Here is a 23,338-nt window from a genome sequence, read left to right as displayed (position 1 = left end):
CAGCACTGTGTATATATATATGTGTGTGACATAAAAAGATTAATAGAAGCTTTTTTTTATGTCACACGCACATACACACACACACATACATATATATATATATATATATATATATATATGTATATTTTGAACTATATATATATATAAAAGAAAATAAAACGTGAATGTTTTTTAAGGTGAAATTTCCATGAACAAATATGAGATATTTTAATTTAAAAAACTTCATGTGTAACAATTAACACAATTTTTAATTATGCTCTCCTCGTCTAACCTATACACATTAACCTACCAAGAAAACGCATGGTAAAAAATAGATTTAAGCAAACGATTCTATAAAATAGCCCTTTTTATAACTTTTATAATGCGCATTTGATAATTTTAAACCATTTCAACAATTGCCGTAAAATAAAGCAGGTATAAGTAGTTTACAAAATCAATTCACAAATCAAGTATATTTTTCTCTCTAGACCTAGAATTGCACAATATTTTAATATAAATCAAGCTTTCCATTTTACCTTGTGTAACACAATATGATCTCAATCAAAATATGATCATTTTTATACCTTTTTGTAATGCATGTTTGACAATTTTTGAATCTTTTTAACCTTTTCTATGAGATGTCACTAATCATGTACATGTATTTCTTAGAATCCAATCACAAAGCAAGTATTTTTCTTCGGGGGGGGGGGAGGGNTTCGGGGGGGGGGGAGGGTAGAGCTATTACGCAATGTTATGATCTAAATCATTCTTTTCATCTTACTTAAGGCAGATTTTGCATTTCAACTTTAAAATTGTCTTTATTACTTCTGTAATGCGCATTTGATAATTTAAAGTCATTTTAACAATTGTCATAAAATGGAATAAAACATGTACACGTAATTCTCGGAATCCAATCACAAATCAAGTTTTTTCTGAGAGTAAGATTCTAAATGTATTTTGAACACCTGTGTAAGTGAATTCAATCAATGAAATTTTCATTTTATAGCAGTTTAATTACAACATAAACCTTATATTAAAAATAAACTTGAATCATCATCCAATTAAATAGTATCTTGGCAACAATTTTTATGTCAATTTGGCTATAAATTGAGTTTTAACTATATTCTGATCAAATTAAATCATAGATATTTTATGTCCTCTTAAGTACGTTAGTTGCAAAGGTGATATTGAAGGGCAAACATAATTTGGCATTTAGCAACAAATATTTGTCCTCGTTAAATTAAATGTTGATTGAATTATTTTTTATTCCAAAAAGTTGAAAAAGTTCAAATACAAACTGATTAAAGTAGCTAGAATATTTTATAAAATAGTATTGGAATTTGCATTTCCCTCTTGAGCGTTCATGAGTGTTCGAATTCAAATTTGTATAAATAAATTTGCTTTTTACAAAACTTGTTTTAAAAAATAAAGAATAAACATTTAATTATCATTTATAATTTTTTTTTCATTTTAAACTTGCTATAAATTTGCCTGCAACTTTATTCTGATCAAGTAAAATAATAGACATTTAAAGTCGTTTTGAAAACCTGATACTAAAGGTGTATCATTTGGAATTCATCTCCAATTGTTTAATCTCCATGAACTAACTATGGATGAAAATAATTTTTTATACTTAAAAAACTTAGAAATTAAGGTATAAAAAGAGAAGAAAAAAACGATTTTAAAATTACTTTAGACACAATTTTTTTACATTTAAAAAGCATAAGAAATCAGTTTCAAAAAGAGTAAAAAATAAGGGCAGTTTTTTAAAATACATAGAATTCGTAACTGCAATTTGCTGTTGTATTCACCTTTGTAGATAAGATTTAGAAATTAAATACAGTGAAACCTGCGAAGTCTAAATTTATCTTTAATATCAAGATTAATTACAATGATATTGCAATGACTTAATTGCAATGATAACTAATAAGAAAAGTTTAAAGTTTGATTCAAGTAACTTTGGACAATATTATGGGTAATGCCTTACTATTTAAGTTGAGTGGGTTTTACTTCATGAGGAAAATATCAAGAAATGCATAATTAAAATTAAAATTTATAATTTCTTTATGCAAAAATTAGAAATAGTTGAAAAATAATTAAGTTTAATTAATTGAACTTTTTAGATAAAAAGAAAACATTTATATAGTATTTATGAGTCTACTTTCTTCTATGGTACAAATTTCTTAATAAAAATCGCATTTTCTGCTGTTATTCAAAGCTTAGGAGATTTGTTGAGATAAAAGATCTTGCATGGATATAAGATCTGAAATTAATTTTCATAAAATACAATCTTCCTCAACCTCACGCTTTATTTATTATTTTACTACCACATAGTAAAACCCATATTAAGATTGATAGAAAAGAAAAACTTTCAAAGAAGAACAAAGTTTTTAAGATTTATTAACTGCGCATAAGCTGCTAGTATATAGAACCTATAATGTAAGATAATAGCACAAAGAAAACGAGAAAATAACACAGAAAACAAAAAATGGAAGGAAAAATTTATTTAAAAAAATTTTAAACGAAAGAGAAAAAGAAATCATTAATGTATTTTAAATAATTTTAAAAAAATTTAAAAATTAGAAAAATTAACTGTGAAAATATTTTATTGATATATTTTGCTGTGACTTAATTAATACAAGGATATAACGGAACGAATTGATGAAGAGGCCAGATCTTTTCGTTCCTAATCTCTGTATTTTTAAATTTTTTTAACCATATGAATAATTTTCTTTCCTTACTTTTTATTTAAAATCCTTCTTAATAATTTTATAATTTTTTCCCTTTTATTTTCCGTGTTATTCTTCTCTCTCCGTGTATATATATATATATTATCCTCGAAATATGACTCAGGAGAAATATGATTTTACTTCAGAGATATTTTCAATCCATATTTCATGTCTTAATGTGATGAGCTACTAAACATATGTTTTGCTTAATCTAATGACGTAAAGCCACCATAAGTGAAACAGATAATAAAATATGGAATTATTATAGCTTTATTAATTGTGTCGTTTAGTTTTGTGGATGATTTCGTAGAGTTGTTCAGTACTGAATTATTGAGTATTTATTTTCCTTTCACCCGGCACGTAGNATATATTTATATCGCTACGATATTAAAAATTCCAAGGATCTATGGTATTATTAAACGTATTACTTCCAGTTATTTATGCCAGTTTAAAAATTGTTTTGTGCATTTATTCTATTTGTGTGCCATTCCAAAAATAAATGTTTCCTTTTTCCTTAGGAATCTTATTATTCGAATCGTTCTGTCCATACGAAGTTCATCATGTTGTAGGTAAGTTTTATAATTATTTATAAATCTGGTAATGCTGTAGACACAGAAAGTTCTGCGAACAAAAAAAAAATTATTGCCTTGACTTTTTTTAAACCTGACAGGATAGGTACTACTATTATCATTCTAGAGCATGCTTTGTTTTATAAATATGGTCTAGCACTGTGAGTTGAAGCGTAGAAGACATTTTTGCCAATTTGAAATAAAATATTTTTATAATATTCTGAAATGAGAAGTAAATGACTACACTTTTACAAAAGTTATTACTAGATACTACTCTACAATAACTGAGGATACACTTTCAGTTTTTGAAATTTTTAAATTTCTCTAAAAATACTTAAGGAATTATTTTATAAGTTTAGAGGTGTTTAGGTCAAGCAATTTCTCAAACTTATCTATAAAGTTTAAGGCACATTCAGAGGTGTGAGGGCCAGTAATAAATTTTGAACGAAAAAAATATTTGTGAACACCCTATGTCAGCGGATAAAGTAATGAAGTTGCATCTTGTATCGATTACTTCATTTGTTAAAAGTAATAAATGCGTACATTTTCGTAAGTCTAGATGAAATATTTATGGGAATACGGATATCTTTATAAACTAAATTTTTTTGTCCAGTGTTTTTTTGCTGTAACTTTGTAAATAAAATCAAACAAAAGTTTTCAAATAATTAACATCGAAATTATAATTTTAAAATTTACAAAAAATTCATTAAGTCTGTGGAAATATGAGCATTTAAAGTAGATGTTTCATACTGTGTACGTGTGGAAATATTGAAAAAAAAAACATTTTTCATAATTTTGTAGTCAATCGTATTTGGTAACTTAGAACTAAAAAAAGTCCGATTTGAATTTCTTGAAAGTTTCAATCATTTTTCTAAGTACTTTTTTATATATTTTAAAAAAAGCTCTGAATGGAAAGAAATTTTTCACGTATTTTATTTTGTATTATATAAGACAAAATTTAATACCGAATGATAATACTTTAAAATAATCTCCCATAAACCAAAATGTGATGATCTAAGGGGGAAAAAATTTACTTTTAAGGGGGATCATCCCTATAATGACAATGTTATTTTTTAGTAAATCTTGTTTAATAACGATATTTATAGAAAAATTCTTATCATCAAAGCTTTCTTTGAAAAAGTTCAACAACTACTAAATATTGCAAGAATCTTTTTAAATTTTCAAGATATTCAAATCGAACTGCTTTCGTTAGTTGCTAAATACTATTCAATACAAAACTATATCTTTTTTTAAAATGGTTTCCGCGAAGTAATTTAAATGCTTATATCTTGCTTAATTTTCAACTATTTTTTTTTTTTAAATTTCGGAAGGTTAAAGTTTGTTATTTTCTAAAAATTGCTCCAAAATTTTGCTTCATTTTATTGCAGGTTTTAAATTTATAGTAAACAAAAAATAAAATAAAAAATAAGGCAAAATTAGCTCTATAAAAATAAGGCCCGTATCTCCATAAATATTTGAACGCGGTTTGCGAAAGTTTATGCAATTATTGCATATAATAACCAAAGAAATCGATAAAAGTAGTAAATTTATTGCTTTGTGTTCTGACATAGGCTGTTCAAAAACACTTTTTTGTTAGTAATTTTTACCGGTCCCTTACACCACTGGAAGCTATAAACTTTTTTGATAAGTATGAGAAATCATAGGACCTAAAGTTATTAAATAATCCTCAAGTATTTTTTTAAGAAATTGAAGAAAATAACAAAAACTGAAATTTTCACTTCAATTACTGCTGGGTAGTGTATGTTCTATTATAAATTATAGTTACATAATTTTCTATTGCATCGATTGAATCAACTAAATATTTGGACAATACAATATCCGGAAAGACTTATAAGGTGAAAACAGCTTTAAAATTGCTGAAATAAAATTAAAAAAAATAACTACTGGTGAAATAAATAAACCCGAGTACAGATTTTTTTTTCTTTTGTGAGATAGTGGTGTAACCAATATTCTAAAAAATATTTTTTTACACTACTAGTACATTGCAAATAGTCATTCTGAAAAAGAGATACAATATAATACAAGATGGTGGTTGTACAGTTTTCCTTTTTAAAGCTTTTTTTTTTGTGGCATACTCATTATTTTAGCAGCATACGCATCGATTTATGTTCGAATAAAAATAAAATTTATTTTCAATTAGAATAATTGAAGTACCTAAAATTTTTTAATTACTCAATCTAACATTTTAAACTTTCTAACCAGAGATTTTATTTTGGTTCTCTAATCTTTGCCAAAATGGTACATGGTAGAAAAAAAAAGCAGTTTGAAATTTCAAATTGCTTATAACAACAACAAAAATTGTACTTATAACGAATATAATTTTTAATTTACAGTTTAAATAGAAGAAAGTCAATTAGTGAAGATTTGACAGATTTACGGAACTTTCCCTCTTAAAAAATGCAAGGAATTGCTCAAAAAATTCGAAATTTGAATATTTTGCTTAATTTTCTGTCTTTGAATACATCGTATTATAATAAGGCATCTTTTAAGGAAGTGTTTCCCAAAGTGTGGTACGTGGTCCCCCAGGGGTACTGGAACAGTTTAGCGGGGGTACGCGTTCTTATGCGAACTATCTTATGCAACAAACGAAAATTTCAAAATTGTTTTATTTAAAAACAAAGCTAGCCATGAAAATTTACATTTACGTATTTTTCTATTGGCTATTTTTTGCAGTTAACAGTTAATAATTAGTGGTGTCAACAGCCAGTTGTGATTTTTAACTTTTGTGCAATTTTTTTATGGTAAAAAATACATAAATTTTTTTATTAGTGGTACACAGCGTTACAAAAAGTTTAGAAAGGGTACACAAAAGTCATAAGTTTGGGAAACACTGTTTTAAGGGAACAAGATCTGAAAGAGGCTTACTTTTTCGGGACCATTTTGAGTAATAAGGATTTATTTTCTTACACGCTAGCTTTATCAAAACTTTTTAGCACACCAAGATGTTGATTGTGCTTTTAAAAAACTAAAATTCTGATTTCTGCCCATATTAAAAGTGATATTAAATAATATAAATTACATTAACGGCTTTAGGCGAACATAGTAACAGATAAAAATTAGAAATTAAATTATTTACCAAAATGGAAAATTCTGCAAAAATGCAATGTTTGGGATTACAGTGACTGTATCTCTTCCATCAGCATCCTACTCTTTACCAAAGTACCTTCATTTCTTTTATCAGCACATAGGCGTCGGCAACTGCGAAATAGTATCTGTCTGCTTAGAAATTCCAGATTTCAAAAAAATCTGTGTTTCATCAAAACCAGGACCACCCAATGTATCCCTCGCACCCCTGTTGTTTCCNCAGGGGTACGGGAACAGTTTATCGGGGGTACGCGTTCTTATGCGAAATATCTTGCAACAAACGAAAATTTCAAAATTGCTTTATTTAAAAACAAAGCTAGCCATGAAAATTTACGTTTACGTATTTTTCCATTGGCTATTTTTTGCAGTTAACAGTTAATAATTAGTGGTGTCAACAGCCAGTTGTGATTTTTAACTTTTGTGCAATTTTTTTATAGTAAAAAATACATTAATTTTTTTATTAGTGGTACACAGCGTTACGAAAAGTTTAGAAAGGGTACACAAAGGACATAAGTTTGGGAAACACTGTTTTAAGGGAGCAAGATCTGAAAGAGGCTTACTTTTTCGGGACCATTTTAAGTAATAAGGTTTTATTTTCTTACACTCTAGCTTTATCAAAACTTTTTAGCACACCAAGATGTTGATTGTACTTTTAAAAAACTAAAATTCTTATTTCTGCCCATATTAAAAGTAATATTAAATAATATAAATTACATTAACGGCTTTAGGCGAACATAGTAACAGATAAAAATTAGAAATTAAATTATTTACCAAAATTGAAAATTCTGCAAAAATGCAATGTTTGGGAATACAGTGACTGTATCTCTTCCATCAGCATCCTACTCTTTACCTTCATTTCTTTTATCAGCACATAGGCGTCGGCAACTGCGAAATAGTATCTGTCTGCTTAGAAATTCCAGATTTCAAAAAAATCTGTGTTTCATCAAAACCAGGACCACCCAATGTATCCCTCGCACCCCTGTTGTTTCCTTTTAACTGTATGGCCCATTGCAGAGTGTGACACAGACAGTCTCCTCATAAGTATCCTTTGCTTTTAACTAGAATTGCCTCCCACTCTGAAAATCAACTTGAGTGACCCTTGAGGGGGTTGATGGCATTTTATCTCTGATCCTTATGGGGTGTTGGTGCCAGTTTTAATTGAAAAGTCTGGCGACTGTTTTAGCATTTGCCATAGTTTTTAGACTTTGATAAAGAGGAAAAATAGCGGAATATTATTGAAATGTATAATTGTAATTTAGTTTAAACTCCTGGAAAAGTTTGAATTTACTATTGGGAGAACTCAACCGAAACAGAATTTATACTCATAATAATGTCATGGAAAATTTTATTTTCTATTCCTTGCAAGTGTAATGAAAATTTGTATTTCACACACAGCGAAACTGTATTGGAAAATTTTCTTTTCTATTCCTTGCAACGGTGATGAAAATTTATATTTACCACCCCTTAAAATTGTATTGAAAATTTTTATTTTTTATTCCTTGCAACTGTGATGGAACTTTACATTTTCCGCTTATTGAAACTGTGTCAGGAAATTTCTTTTTCTATTCCTTGCAACTGTGATAAAAAATTTACATTTTCCCGTCATTGAAACTGTGTTGGAAAATTTTAAGTTTCTAACATTTCAGTTGCTTTGCAGTTTTTTTTCTCCATTTTCATTCATTGTACAATTTACAAATTTCTCACCACTGTGTTCTTTCTGTAAAATTTTAATTTCCACTAAAATTACTCAGCATGCACATTACCTATAATGATGATAGTTAGAGCCTACAGTTGATTGAAATCATCTCAATTCATTTTATAGTTGAAATTGTTTGATCTATGATGCTCATAATAAAGCATAATTTTTTATAGTTTAAAACTAGTCATTTTACAGTAAAAAATATATATTTTATAGCTGAAAATATTCATTATAAAGTTAAAAAATATACCTTCAATAGTGAAAAATATTAATTATACGATTGAACATGCTGAAAAAATATCCATTTTATGGAATAAAATATCCATTATATAGTGGAAAATATCCGTAATATTATAAAAAATAAGTCTATACTAAGAGTGATACTGATTTTTTAATGTTAAAATAATGCAGTAACAAACAGTCACACTTGACTGTTTAGCCAGAACAAGTGGTTTAAACAAATTCTTGGAAAATTAATTTTTATTAAATGAAATTATTTTATTTAATTTAAATTGTATTTATATTTTATATTATTAAAAAATTAATTTCTTCGAAGTATAACGGATGTAATACTGAAATGCATACCATGATGATTGCATTATCAATTAGAACCTGTATTATATTTCGCATAAAATGTATCAGTGATATTCGAAAAATGTACTCACCTACATCAAGGGTCCATGTAGTTTTCATCCTCCTTAAAATATAAGAAGTTTATTTTAATTAAGTATATTAAGGTAAATATTTAATTATTTTTCTACCAATAATTAATATTTTATGTATTAAACTATCAACAATATTTAAGAAGCATTGTTAATCAGTATTTTAAAATGTCGAACAAAGCTGACAAAATAAAAGTTTAGATTTCTTAAAGCAAAATGATTTAATGATGATTATTACAATCGCGTATTGTATATATAATGATTATTATACTTTTAGAAATCTCCAGGATCTTAAATTTCAAGATTATAAGTTGCTATTTCAATGTTTAGAAAGCCTTAACTCAATTTTTCCATTTAAATAGTCTATTACTACTGATCAAAAAATCGTCTTTAAAGCCAACACAATCACATCTATTCGTTTTTTCATGGAGAAAGGGAATTTATTTTATATTTTTCTGCTTTATTTGAGTAAAAACAACTTTCCTTTTCCAATACATTATCTTTCTCCATATCACATTTTTTCCACGTCATATTCCATATTCACCAAATGAGCTAATTCAATTACATAAATAAACAGTGACTAAATCACGCAGTTATTAACGATCTGCTTTTGTCATTAACCAACCTCTATTCAAAGTTTTAAAGGAAAATTGTTAAAAATTGTCTGTCAAAAAATATTTGAATCCAAAATTACAATAATGTGTAGTTAACAGAAAAATATTATTCCCAAATTACACTTTTAGAGGGAAAATATTATACGTCCACTTGTTGAAAAAACATAATTCAATGAGTATGAAGCTCACTATTATTCCAAATATAATCCCTTACAAACACAATGAACTTAGTCTCATCCCCAGAAAAATAAATTTAATTGAACGTTTAACATATTTTTTCATGGCAGTATCATTACCTCCTCGTTGAAAGTTAACTTGTGAACGGTGCTAAATCTGAACTGTCTTTCGATGCATTCACATAAAAGCTTAGGTTTCAGGCGAAAGTTCATGTCTAGTGAAAAAATTACTGAACGTGTGAAAGTTATTGAATTTTCACAAGTTCAGTTTTCAATACCTAATTTTTCTGAGAATGAAGTAAATAAAAAAACTTCAAGTGGATTTTGAACCATAATATTAATCAAATTTACCCCAACCTTAATATGGTTCTCAGTTGAACCACATTATCGTGCTTGTTACTTTGTTATACTTTATTAAGCCTGGCAGAAAAAACGGTTCACTTTAATACCTTATTAAAGTTACAGAAATTTCCTCCATATTATGACTAAAAGTTGAACTTATTTTTCAAATACTTTAGAATTGCATTATGTAAGAATTACACAGAAAAAATGATGCACCAATGTAATCAATGAAGGCGAGCATTAATTTAAAACATCATAGTTTGCAGCTGTTCTTTTACCAATGAACTTATATTAAGTTCAATTAACCCATTGTTCGATTAACTCTATTCAAAATAACTAAACTTGAAGAACGGAAATTTATGATCCTATTAAAACCTCTCATGATTTACGAACGAAAAAATTCAAGCTTGATATGAAGATAATACTTCTATTAAAGAAGATCACACTTTCTTTTAATAAATATCCTGATTGGTTGTTTAAAATCAAAACAAGGGTGTGGTGTATGATATGGGTTAGGTCATAATGTGTCACCCAAAACTCTATCTCAATCAAGGCTGCTCTTGATAAGGCACCGCCTTTTTTAACGCCTTAATGACGAAAACTCGAAATAAATTGCAATCACGAAGAAAAGAATAGAAATACAACCACTTCGTCCGAGCAAAAGGGATCACGTGATCGACACAGCTGTCTACTTTTTTGTCTTACTCTTACTCTTAAATCACGACCTTTGTCGCGTTCTGTCAAAGGCGGGGTTCAGGCCGTAATTGTCGTTGGACCCTTTCAGTGGCGAATATAAGTTAAAATTTTTGTCATTTACGCTCGTCATTTCCTCTTTAGCCTGAATGGATCGCCTTCTCGGTTTTTAATTTAATTCTCATCTTCTCAGCCATTATGATTCTTTTTTTTTTCTATGGCTATTTTCAAACGAGTGATATAGTTAGTATGATTTGTTGCTAGGCGAAACCTAATCATTCGCAAATGATTAGAATATTAAATTCCGTCAATATTCATATCAGACAATATGAATTTTTGACATCGGCATGTCTAAAATGAGTTCTTAAATTTAATAAAAATAGTTCGGGAAGAATCTTTTTATTTAGAAATCAGAAGAGTTTTTGAAAAAGCATCTTCTATTCTATTCGAATAAAGATGAAATTAAAACAGCGATTTGGTATTATTTTATTTATAGGGAACCTCCTTGCCAATAATTGCTAAAATGCTAAATAAAATAATATTATTATTTTGTTTAGTATTTAGCATTGAGATTTGAAGAATTTCATTTGCAAACATAAAAAATTAAAACTTAATCTCGAATTGAATTGCGCTGGACAGTAAATAGATTAATAGCACATAAATCAGAATCGGCTGCACTGCCACTGAATTTGAATAATATACCAGGCGTGACGGAAACCAAGCAGTGTTATAAACTAAGTCTGACAAAAGTTGTCGAAAAAAAGAATCAGGAGATATCATGTAATAGCTGGGAATAAAACTCATGCTGGGTTGAAGAGATACGCCCCCTGGTGGAAATTCGATTAAAGTACATTTAAAAAGACTTAAAACTTAAATCAAGACTTTAATAATCTAATTCACTAAAAATTTTGACAGTATTCACATTTATTAAAAAATTAGTATTTGCAATTAGGATTGCCTGATTAAGTCACATTTATTACACTATTTATTTAATTAATCTTAGGATTAATTAAAGGAAATTTCGTTGTAAAAGGTAAAAAGTATATAAAAAGATAATCTGTGTACATAAATGATCTATACTTAAACGTTAGGAAGTTTCATATACAATATTTTATGAATATACATTTGTATATGAATAATTAAATATGAACTAAAGCTTGAGAAAATTGAAAAGGATAACGATTTCATTTGTACTTTTAATTGCTCAATAGTAAAATTTCAATTGATTCAAAAATTTTCTGCTTTTAGTGAATTCAAATCACACCATTAATCACTTTTGAAAAAATTTAGTCTGAATGAAAATAATTTATATCTCATTTTTAGGCTCATAACCTGATTTCTTAAAATTTTAATTTTACATTAATTGTGTCTTAATTGTATATAGAATTAAAATATCAAAAAGTTTATAATAGGAATTTCCCCCGAACTAATAAAGTATATTAATTTTTGAAAATTAATTATGGTCTAGGAAATTATGAAATTATTTTTTTTAAAAATTATTATTCTTTAGATTGCAAGATAACGAGGGGATTTTTGAACAAATTGCATAGATGTTAGTTAAAAAATTATTGATAGGTTAGAAAAATATTTCTATTTTAAAAGCTAAGAGCAAATATCGTATATCTCTTGGTATATAATAAATCTTATCGGTATCTCTTAGCAAATATCGGTATCTCTTGGATGCATTTAGACAAGTAAATCATAACTTCAAAATTCAAGAATTACATTCAATTTTGGTTCAATAAAACTTCTGATGTTTATTTTTCAGGTGCAAATATTCCTTTTGTAAATTTAATTGCCTGTATTTCGACTATATTAATTCTTTTCTGTAAGTTTTACTTACTTTCGAAATACTTTTACGAACTTACGTGAAATACTTGGAAATACATACTTAAATTCAATTTTATCGAACAAAACATTTTAAAACACGCTATTGAATTTTCTTTCTAAAAATTTCTTTCTTAAAATTTTAAGAAATATAAAAATTTCTTCTCGATTGTAATTTCTTTTTCTATTTCTTAAAAAAATATTCAATTTTAAATTGAACAGCAATATATATACTCAGATATGTTTTCCCAACTTTAAATAATTTAATTTTTTTGTGCATTTTATATTTTTCTTGGAAAAATAACGCTTAATAAGCAGTCGAATAAAGAACTAATAAATTTTGTACTTATATATGTACAAGCTTCTTAATTTGCATAAATTAATTTACAATTGAAATTGAGTGCAAAAATTTCGACTAAAAATCTTTATCCTATAACTATCCAACTATTAAGAAATTTAATATTTAATTTTCAAATTAAGCACAAAGAAGTTTTCTTTTTAAATATCAGAGTGTTTGAAAACGGACAAGTATTAAATAATTTTTTATAATTTTAAAATTACATTTAATTTTGTGTCAATAATAGTTTTTTTCCAGGTTCAAATATTTCCTTTTGCAATTTCATTCGACGACCTTTCCTTCAATTCGTTATTCCTTTTCCGCAGCCGATCTTTACGAGCAAGCATACATTCCAAAATAAATATCACATTCCTAATTTCGATTTGATCAAACGAAGTATTTTAAAACACGCTATTGAAATTTCTTTCTTAAAAAAAAAAGATATCCGACGTTAATTTAAAACCAGCAATATATTTTTGCATAGACATATTCTCCCAACTTCAAAGAATTCACTTCTTTACGCATCTTTTTTTTATTTCTCTTTCATGAGAAAATGACAAACAACAAAGAGAGCTAACTAAAAAGGTAAAAATTCAAACGCTGATTGGCGATCCTTAGTGGAGCTTCTTTACAATTCAGTCTTGGTTTTAATTACGCTGCTTTCTAGAATAAAAGCATTTTTTTTATCTGAAGAAAGCTGTATACCGTAAAGTTTCTTTTTAATTGCGCTTACACTCGCCTCCGCTTAATATTGTTCTAGAGCAAAATACGAGCATCTTTTGTTAGTTTAATATTACAAATGGTCTAACGAAGTCTAATTAAGCATATATGTAAATAAAAAGCTTTTCAATTATACATAAGAGCTCTTCTATTTTAAATGTTACATGTAATTAAAGTATGCACACGTCTCTAAAGTAACTGGTTTCAGTGGACCGTAACTCATAAGGAGTGAAATTTGAAAAACTCTGCGTTCAATTTAGAGGTAGTTTTTGATACATCGTCTTGCTGTTTAAAATTTTTTTGTTGACTTTTAAATGCACGCAAAAAGTAATTTTTCATTTTACCTTTTCAGAAGCTAATATATTAAAAATAAATTGTTTCCACTTGTTCTTTTCGTTCTTTTAACGAACAGGAAACAGTAAGTTTGTAATAGAATATTTTAATCTGCTTTATAAAATGAAGCATTTTTAAAGAATATTTTATAAAGGCTTATAAAATATGTTTTTATTTAATATATTAATAAAACTAATAATATTGAAAGTACATATTTTGCTTTAAATTTCAGTGTTTTATATTTCTGCTTGATATTTATTATTTCGTGTGTACCATGTAGTACAGTGTTTCGTATTTATTATTTCGTGTTTTTTCGTTTATAGCGTACGAAATAGTAAATACGAAATACGGAATAATAAAAACGGTGTTTTGTTATTACTATTTCGTATTTATTTCGTGCATTTTGATAAAGTTACAAACATGATATATAAGTTATATAAATTTTTTAGTTGACATATTAATATCAAATTATGTGGTAAATGAAAAAAATTATAGTATTTATTACGATACATGAAAATATGAAAAAATTATAATATTTATTGCAATAAAAATTGAAATAGCATGTGATCCTCGTATTTATTTTTTTAAAAACTAAATTCTGGAAACGAAAAAAAATTGGATATAGTTTATATTTATGTAATTTAATACCATATTTTGTAATTATCATATAAATGCATATTTCATGAGAAATGAGATATATATATATAACATGATTAAAATTATAATATGCAAGCATATTGTTGCTTGACATATTTAATTAAATTATGTTGAAAATAGGATCTACAACATGAAATAAATTATAATATTTATTACAATACGAAATAGAGATGATAAATATTATGTAAGCCTTTTGTTTTATTGTGCCTAGTTTTAGCTTAAATAAAGTCTTGAGACAAAAAATAAAACAATACATATAGTTTTATATTAATTTAATTTGATACCACACTTTTTATATATTATATAACTACATAAAAATATGAAAGAAATGAAATTTAAAGCATGAATATATTTTAATCAATAGGAAAATAATGTGATTTTTAAACATATAGTATAATATACTCTCATAATATTTTCTATGTATTCTCTTTATGAACATGGAACAGTAATATTAAACGCGGAGCAGTAATATTCTGCAATTTAATTTGAGATGCATATTTAAACACTTATTTTACGAATTTTAGCAAATTTTAGCACATTTACTGTTTTAGCAAAATTAAACACACAGACTTCCATGAAAATTTCTTACGGCTAATATGTTAATTAAAATACACAAATATTCGCATTAGCAGAACTTGCGTATAATATTAATCACATGCTATATATTTCAAAATAATTATCCTAAGTTTATTAAAACAATTGACGATTTCCGAAGTATTATGTTAGTATCTCTCTTTTTTTTAATGTTTTTAACGTTATAAAGAATAAGCAGAGGATAGCATCATGCATTGAATAAGATTGCATTGCATAACACCATGCATTGAATAATTGCAGAAGCTTGATAATAATTTGTAAATTTATCGTCAATATTTAATTTTTTAAAATTTTTTTAAATATTTCGCTATTGTTTTTTTATCAAGTAATATATTACACTAATTTGAATGATCCATATTTAGATAATCAGTTGTTTAAATATTTTGCTATTAATGTTATTATTGTTATCATTATTTTGAATTTTTGGTAATCAAATAATGTATTACAATAACTCGTTTGCTCCATTTTTATGCAATCACTTTAGCATGGTTCTGTAAAAATTATCTAAGTCCACTCTGATGACTCTTCTGAAATTATTAAAAATAATATTATATTTAAGTGTATTTTTTTTTTGATAAATTAATTATTACCAAAATATTACCCGTAAAGATAATTACTTTAAAATTATGAAACAATACATTTTACTGTGAATTTAAATTTAATTAAAGACGACTATTTTCCACATTTATGCAAATTTTTCAAAATTTAATATAGCTTCATAGAATCAGAAGCTTTTTCTCCCCTATTCTCGACACGCCTGCGATTTGGTTGCCACAAAAGAATAATTAATTTTTACAACCATTTCAGTATAAAATCCATACATTAGGACTAATGTACAAAAAGTACTTGATAACTTGTTTTCTTTAAAGAACAAGCTGCTCAAGCTCAATTGAGAGACAATGTTCTTCTTTCAAAAGTGGTAGCAATTGAAGAGAAGATTAATTACGATTCTTCTTGTCATCTTCCTGTTCCCTAGATGAAAGAGGGTGTGGCCAGATTCCAACAACCCCAGATTGATTCTTATTAAGGCTTTAATAATTTTGTCCCAAGCGTCGTTGCCTCTTTTTTTTTTCCTTCTCTCATTCTAGTTCTAACTCGCTTTAATTTCGCCGCGTTAAGCAGTGGTAATAATGATAACCGTAAATACGTATCCAATTGTGTAAGAGCAGCGGCTTGACTTGTTTGCCTCTGTTGCTTATGTGATACATCCTGCACGTGCACAGGCCGTGTTAACTCTTAATTGTTGTAATTTAAGATTTGACTCTGCTCAAAACTGTCCTGTAATTTGTGTGTGTGTGCGTGTTTTTATTACTGTTGTTTCTTTGTTATTGTTGTTAAAAAGATTGTTTTAATAATGAGTACCGAATTAGGGCATTCTAGAAAGTTTTTTTAATTATTAAATTGCAGGATTAAAACGATGTAAAATAATAAGAAGCTTTGTCCTCTAATTTCGGCTTAGACCATAATTCAAAAACACCAATTTAAGGGTCTCAATAATGCCATAGCAATAGGATAAGCTACAAACTCGCATGATTCACGTCCTCAGATTCTACTGATTTTTAATGATTTTTATTTTAGAATTTAAAATTGATACTGCGCAAAACTGTCTGCAATTTGTGCTTTAGTGTTATCTCGTCGTCTGTTATTGCTGTTAAAAATCTTAGGGTAAATAAAAGATCTATAATTAGGATATTCTAGAAGAATCTTAGTTAAATTAAACTGTTGGATTAACCCTCTGTCTCATTTTTATCTCAAACCATCAATAAAGCCGTAAAATTATTAGGGATAAAGGACTCAATAGTTCTCAGAAAGCAACTCAATCCATCCATTTACTTTGTTTCTGTTCTCATTTTCCATTGTTATCATTTTAGGTTGATTCTGCTCAAAAATGGCTGCTGTTTGTATTTGTTAAGCCTTTATTATTTAATTTTAATTACTGCCTGCAAGATCTAAAATGAAAGAATTTTAGAAGCATTTTTTAACTTAATTATTGGATTGACATAATACAAAACAATAAAAATTTAAATTTTGGTTCAGAACATGATTTTGAACTCCTTAATTAATCGGTCCCAATAAGGCCCTAAGAATAGGGTAAGTGAATAATTTGTGTTCAAAAGCTACATGATTTATTCGCGAGCTCAGATTCTTCTTATTCTTAATTGTTGTTATTTAAGAATTTAAGATTGATTCTGCACCAAATTGCATTTTTTTTTAAAATTTATTTGTTATTGGTGTTAATACAGATGATGGTAAATTATTGCAAATAATTAATGTTTCTGGATGTAAAAGAAAAAGATCAATGTCACTTTTTTTAGAACAGATCATACTTGTAAATCCCTCTAATTTAAGACTCTGAATAAGGTCATACAATAGGATAAGCGAACCATTAATTTTCAAAAGTAACTCTAAACATTCACGCACCTAAGCCATGATGGCTATTAATCACTACGATTTAAAATTGATTTGGCACAAAATTGTCAGAAATAAATGCTTTTACTGCTTCTACGTCACTTGTTATTGCTGTTAAAAGAATATTGTGGTAAATAAAAGAACCCTGAAATTGAGCATTCTAGAAATGATTAAGCAAATTGTTGGATTAACAAAAAAGAATAAGCAATGGCTGTAAAAGAATAGGCAGATTATTGTCCTATTTTTGGAACAGAACATATTCTGAAAAATTGGCATAAGCTGCAGATTGTCTTTCTAAAATTCCAAAAAAAAATTCGGTATCAACAATGAAGTAATAACATGTTTTTATTAAAGTTTAGTTTTTAGTTAAAGATTTTACTAAAAAAAATTCTGAAATCTTAAATATTTTTTTTATAAAAATTTATAATGAGTATTTTATCCATTTACACATAATTTATTACAATTTAAGTCGTAATTTTGTAATTCCTAAAATACATAAAAGTGCTACAATTAAGGATGCATTATGTTTTTTTTTTTAGTTTTTCCCAAGTCGTAAAACGTATTTATTTCAACCAAAATTTTTCGAAAATGTTTATCCAAAGTTTTAAAATTATTTTGCAACTAAAGGAATATTATAAAATTATATTATTCCTTATAAAATTATTATAAAATTATTATAAAGGAATATTATATATTATTACCAGTTTACCTGAATTTTATCTACCATTTATTGAAAAGAAAATTAAATTTTTTTAATTTATTTTTTTTAAACACTTCATGACAAAAAAAAAATAAGCGGCTCATAATTTTTTTTTATTAAAAAGCTTTTATTGTATGCTTAAAGTATCAAAAGATAAATAAATTTACAGTTAAAATAAAAATTTGTTCATATAAAAAGACATTATTATAAAGGAAATATATCAATTTCTTAAATAGTATTCGTGGAAAATATAGCAAAAAACATTTGATGTGTTTTCAATGTAAAAAAACAAAAACAAAATGTTCTTTCTTCGATTATTTTGTATCTATGTTTATCCGATTTGGTTAAGCAGATTAACTTTCCTACCTGAGATCAAATCTCATTTGAACAATAAAAGTCTGTTTTTATTTAAATACATTTTCTATGAATATGCCTCATTATATTTTGCAATATTTTATTTAGTGTTTTTTTATTCCTATGGGTGAAAACTACTATATAACAATTTTCGACAGTTTCGATATTTCTTGTTTATTATTTGAACTATTTTACGATGAATATAAAAGTAGTAAATTTTGCACAGAGTAGTATAATTATAGTGGCACTTTTTTAAAGCCATTTTGACTGTTTTTCTTTATAAATGATGGAGAATCATACAGTTATAATCGACCTGGAGCCGACTGAACTGTGTAGGGGTCAGGGTACAGGCCTTGCATCAGAAAAGTTTTGGGTTCGAATCCCGGACAAGGCATGGATGTTTTTCATTCTCTGTACTATCTCTTTTTACTGTGGGAGCAACGTTGGCCCTCCTTATATGATGCTCTTGAAAGAGAAAGAGTTGGTAATTTTGATTAATCTTGAATTGTCTAAATTATCTTATACTTACAGGAACGCAGTGCATTAAAGTAGTTTGCTATACTTTTTTTCATTTTTTAATACTATTTTTGTAAAATATGGAAGAAAGAAAAAAACAAGAGTTTATGCGAAATACTTTGTAACTCATCAAACTTTGAATTTTAATGCAACAGATATTTTTTAAATTTGCAGACACTATATTTTACAAATTATCAAACAAAATTAGTTAAACAGTGATACCATTAAACAATCTCAAATTATGAAGTAAATTTTGAACTCTAAAAATATATAAGAAATTATAGATTTTTTCTCAAAATTTAAAAATTTATTTTTTCTCAGCTCTTTTTCCTATAGTAAAAAATGCTTGCTGTTTAATTAAACCTTACATTTATTCAGTTAGTTAATACTTTTTTACTTATAATTTTTTTGCTCTAATCAATGTCAGGTTATGAAATAAAAATGTGTGAAAAGTAAAAAACAAAAAAAAAATTATATAACTAATACATAATGCATGCTATAAACTCGTTTACAATTTAGTAAAGCATGTATTTTTTAATGCAAAATATCGAATTTAATAAAAAAAGAAGTATAGTATTACAGAGATGCCAACTGCTCCGAACACGCCGAAATAATTAAAAAAAACGGTAAATAACTTTAAACTAAATGTTGCAAATATTTGACTATTTTTGCTTGCTTTTTAAAAGGTATAGCATGACATAACTACTCTAAAGTGGTGAATTATATAAGCCTGCGAATTATTTAGAAATAATGGTGGATAAAAATCTACCAAATTGAATTTATTAAATCAAGAATCACAATTGATAAACTATCACTTTAAAATACATATTTGCTGTCCGGAGCAAGTTGGCATCTCTGGTATTAAAATATCTTTATTTAAATGTATGAAATTGGAGGTTAAAATCGCAAGCAACAAACTAGAACTCTTCCTTTTATTAGTTTTGTTAGAAATAGCATACAAATTTGGTCACGATCAAATGAAAGGGTAGGCACCTAAACTGGTATCCCCATCCCTTAAGTGCTACATCACTCAAATAGGAAATGCTGTTTCCAAAATAGCCTTATTATATGTGTATGTTGAATTTTTGTCTAAATGGACATTATGCGTCAGGACTTAACTAAATATTCTTCGCATATAAGATTATATTTTTGCGATTAGTGATTACTATTTTTTAGAATACGTTTTTGCTGAGCTACATATTTGAAAAAAAGTTTGTAACATAAATATAGTTTTATGCATTAGATTTTCCTTGTCTCAAAAATTAATTTTAAAACTTTAAATTTTTTAAGGGAAATTATGATTTGTTCTATTATAGATGTCCTTGAGTCTGTAACTTTTGTCTACAAATATAAAGGAAGGTATTCGCTATCTAATTAATTAATATCGTGATAAGAAGTAGAAAATTTAAAATATTTTTTTCTCGAAAAAGTTGAAATATATTATATCAGTCAAGGTGATTACGAGTGCATTTTATAATTCCGTATTAATTCCATATCTCACAATGACGTTCGTATTATTCGTCATTTGCGCAGTTACTAGCTTCTGGTATTGGATATTGGCGATTTTCATTACGTTCTTTAATTATCAAACAAGCGCCAATACTCTCGTATAATATATGTCTTGAATTCGTAATTTAATGAATTTGCATCTTTATAAACTAATAAACAATTTAAATTATTAGATATAAAAGCTTGGAATGCAGAATATCATTAAAGTTGATTGCTTATGTATTTCATATATAATTACATGGCGTTGGCAACACTCGTCGTTGGCGGTACTCTGGGATTTCTTCCAAATATTGGCGATCTTCATTACGTTTCTTGATTAACAAAAGAACGCCAATACTCTCGCATATTTCGAACTCTTAATGAATTTTTTTCCTTTTTTTTTCCTTTAAAAAAGCTTTTCCGAAAAAACCCAAAATATTAACCGTATTTCATTTATCGATTCTACTACCATTTATTCATCGGAAATTACAAAAATTGCGAAAGAAAAAAAAAACATATATGTATTTTAACTCGATCAACCAGATGGCGCTTTTTTCTCTCCCCGGCCCTAGCACATTTTAAAATCTTTAAAAAAATGTAAAAAAATCGATAAAACGTATCCTCCACGAACATATTCTCTCTTCTGCCACCATAATGGCTTCCACTAGTCGATTGCTTGCTTCTTATAATCGATGAAAATGATGGTGCTTCTTTAGGCTTGCTTCTTTTGACATGGCGGTTCTAGAATACATGTTTAATGCGCAAACGTGGGAAAAAATATTAATTTTGTCTTCCTCCACCCCCACACTCCACCTCCACCTCCTTTGCAAAAAATAGCTTCTCTTCGTTTAAAAGAATGTGTCGTAGCTCTACGAAATGCATAATTCAAACGCTTGGTTTTTAGCAGAGCTGTTTCATCCTTGTTGAAGGGCCTATGGTAAAGTTCTTAATTTTTGGGGGGAAAGAATGTAATTGAAGGAGGTCCCTTTTTTTTTCCATGAGTACTAGGGAGGTGGGATATTATCAGAAAATGTTACAGCGAATCGATAAGAGTTGTTTGGTTTTTTTTTTTTACTTCAACTAGTTCTGTATGGTTGAAATAAAGCGAATTGAGACAAGCTTGTTCATATGAATGCATTTTGATCTTTGCCGTAGAAATATAAGCTTTAAATTTTAAAATTTTGGTTTTTTCGTGCTCTGGTAAATGTATAAGCTGAAAGAACGGATGTGTTTATATATTGTATTGCGCTATCACTTTTTTTTTCTTTTAAAAAAGTAGACTTTCGCGCATTCATTTTTACACAAAGCACGTATCTCTTAACGTTATCTTTACAAGTTAGAAATTTTATTCAGTCTTTTTACTGAACATAAAAATCTTCAATAAAAGGAGTTCTTTAATTATTTAGTTTCTTATTTGATGCATTAAAAATGTGTAATTTTTTAAAAACAATTTATCGCGTCCTAATACGTGTGTAAGCTAAATGTTATAAATGAACTTATGTGATTATATTTTGTTTTTACTATTAGTATTTTTTCTAGAGTTGACTTTTTGTGCGTTCATTTCTGCATCGAAAGTTATATTTATGAGTTAGAAAATTTATTTAGACTTCTTATTGAAACTTCATATCTTCGAACTAAATCTATTTATTGCATTTATTTTAAATTATTCTAATTGTTCATTTTAAATAAGTTAAGAATATTCAGAAACTTTTATTATGCAAATTAATTTATAAAATAATTTTTTATGGTTTTAATTTTATTTCAGATTCTAATTTTATAATTCGGAACTACAGATTACATTACTTATATTAACAAATATATTAGAAAACGTTACGAACAGCAACAATTAAAAGTAGTTTAAGGAAAAACAACAACAATTGAAATTGTATTTGAATCAAACATACCTTATTACGAATTAAAAATTTTCTCAATTGTGCTGGATTTTTATTATCAAGTATTGTTTTTATGAAGTGTATTATTTTATGTAATTCATTATTGAGCTTTCATTTCGCTATATATTTTATTCATTACAATCCGAAAATAAATAAATAAAATAAAAATATAATTATTAAGGGTCGTGCACATTTCAAAATTATGAATCATTTTCTATAACAAAAAAAAAATTCAGCAGAAAAAATATACATGAAATAAAAACAAATTATGTTTCATAATTTGATATTTTTTATTAGATATTATTGGTGTTTAAACATTTTTTATTATGTTATAAGTTACAAAATCTGTATCATGTTAGTATTAAAGTCACTAAATAAAAAAAACTATTTTCTCGATAAATACGACATTATAATTTCTTCTGATAAAATTGTTATTATGGTATAATGTCTTAATGGATAGTAATATATAATAAAATATTTTACAAAATCCACAAAGTTTTTCAACATAAGATAAACATTTATAAAAGATTTAAATTCATACAGAGTTCAGCATATCTTTAATAAGCTGTTATTTTGTTTTATATTGAAGTAATAGGAATAGAAATTTAGCGCATAAATAAAGCTTGTATCGTGTAAAAGTATATAGAGTTTATAAGGAAAAATAGTTTATAAGAAATACTTAAATTCAAAGCACAATTTTTATTATGGTGCGTATTTTAATTAAATTTTATTATGGTAAATAACAAAACTTACTTTTTTTTATGACTTTGCTTAATCAAGATATCGTTGATTATTAGTTGCGTGCTCTGCTTATAGAAAAGATTTAAAACTTTTAAAAATATGAAATAATTAAAGCAATATGAGAAACTATCCAATAAATCAAAGTTAATAATAGAAGACACGATACTAGCAACAAATAAGAATTTTGTTAAAAGTAAACGTA

General features: G+C 26.8%; 1 protein-coding gene and 1 long non-coding RNA gene across 3 annotated transcripts in view; one reads left to right on the top strand and one right to left on the bottom strand.

The window, feature by feature from the left end:
* Nucleotides 1-23,338, top strand: part of LOC107457539 (zinc finger homeobox protein 3) — a 235,277-nt gene that overhangs the window by 77,295 nt on the left and 134,644 nt on the right. For both annotated transcript variants that reach the window (XM_016075712.3, XM_071186296.1), the window contains one exon: nt 3,227-3,277. The gene's annotated coding sequence lies outside the window, so the exon portion shown is untranslated. The remainder of the gene's footprint in view (nt 1-3,226; nt 3,278-23,338) is intronic.
* The window catches only part of LOC107457542 (uncharacterized), a 115,082-nt gene that overhangs the window by 40,813 nt on the left and 50,931 nt on the right, over nt 1-23,338 (bottom strand). Inside the window, exon 2 of the long non-coding RNA XR_011637897.1 lies at nt 8,747-8,778. This is a non-coding gene — a long non-coding RNA (uncharacterized lncRNA). The remainder of the gene's footprint in view (nt 1-8,746; nt 8,779-23,338) is intronic.

The sequence above is a fragment of the Parasteatoda tepidariorum genome, chromosome 10 (assembly GCF_043381705.1).
Source record: "Parasteatoda tepidariorum isolate YZ-2023 chromosome 10, CAS_Ptep_4.0, whole genome shotgun sequence".
NCBI lineage: Eukaryota > Metazoa > Arthropoda > Arachnida > Araneae > Theridiidae > Parasteatoda > Parasteatoda tepidariorum.
Note: the sequence above shows the minus strand (reverse complement) of the source record. Positions and strands in the feature narration are given on the sequence as shown.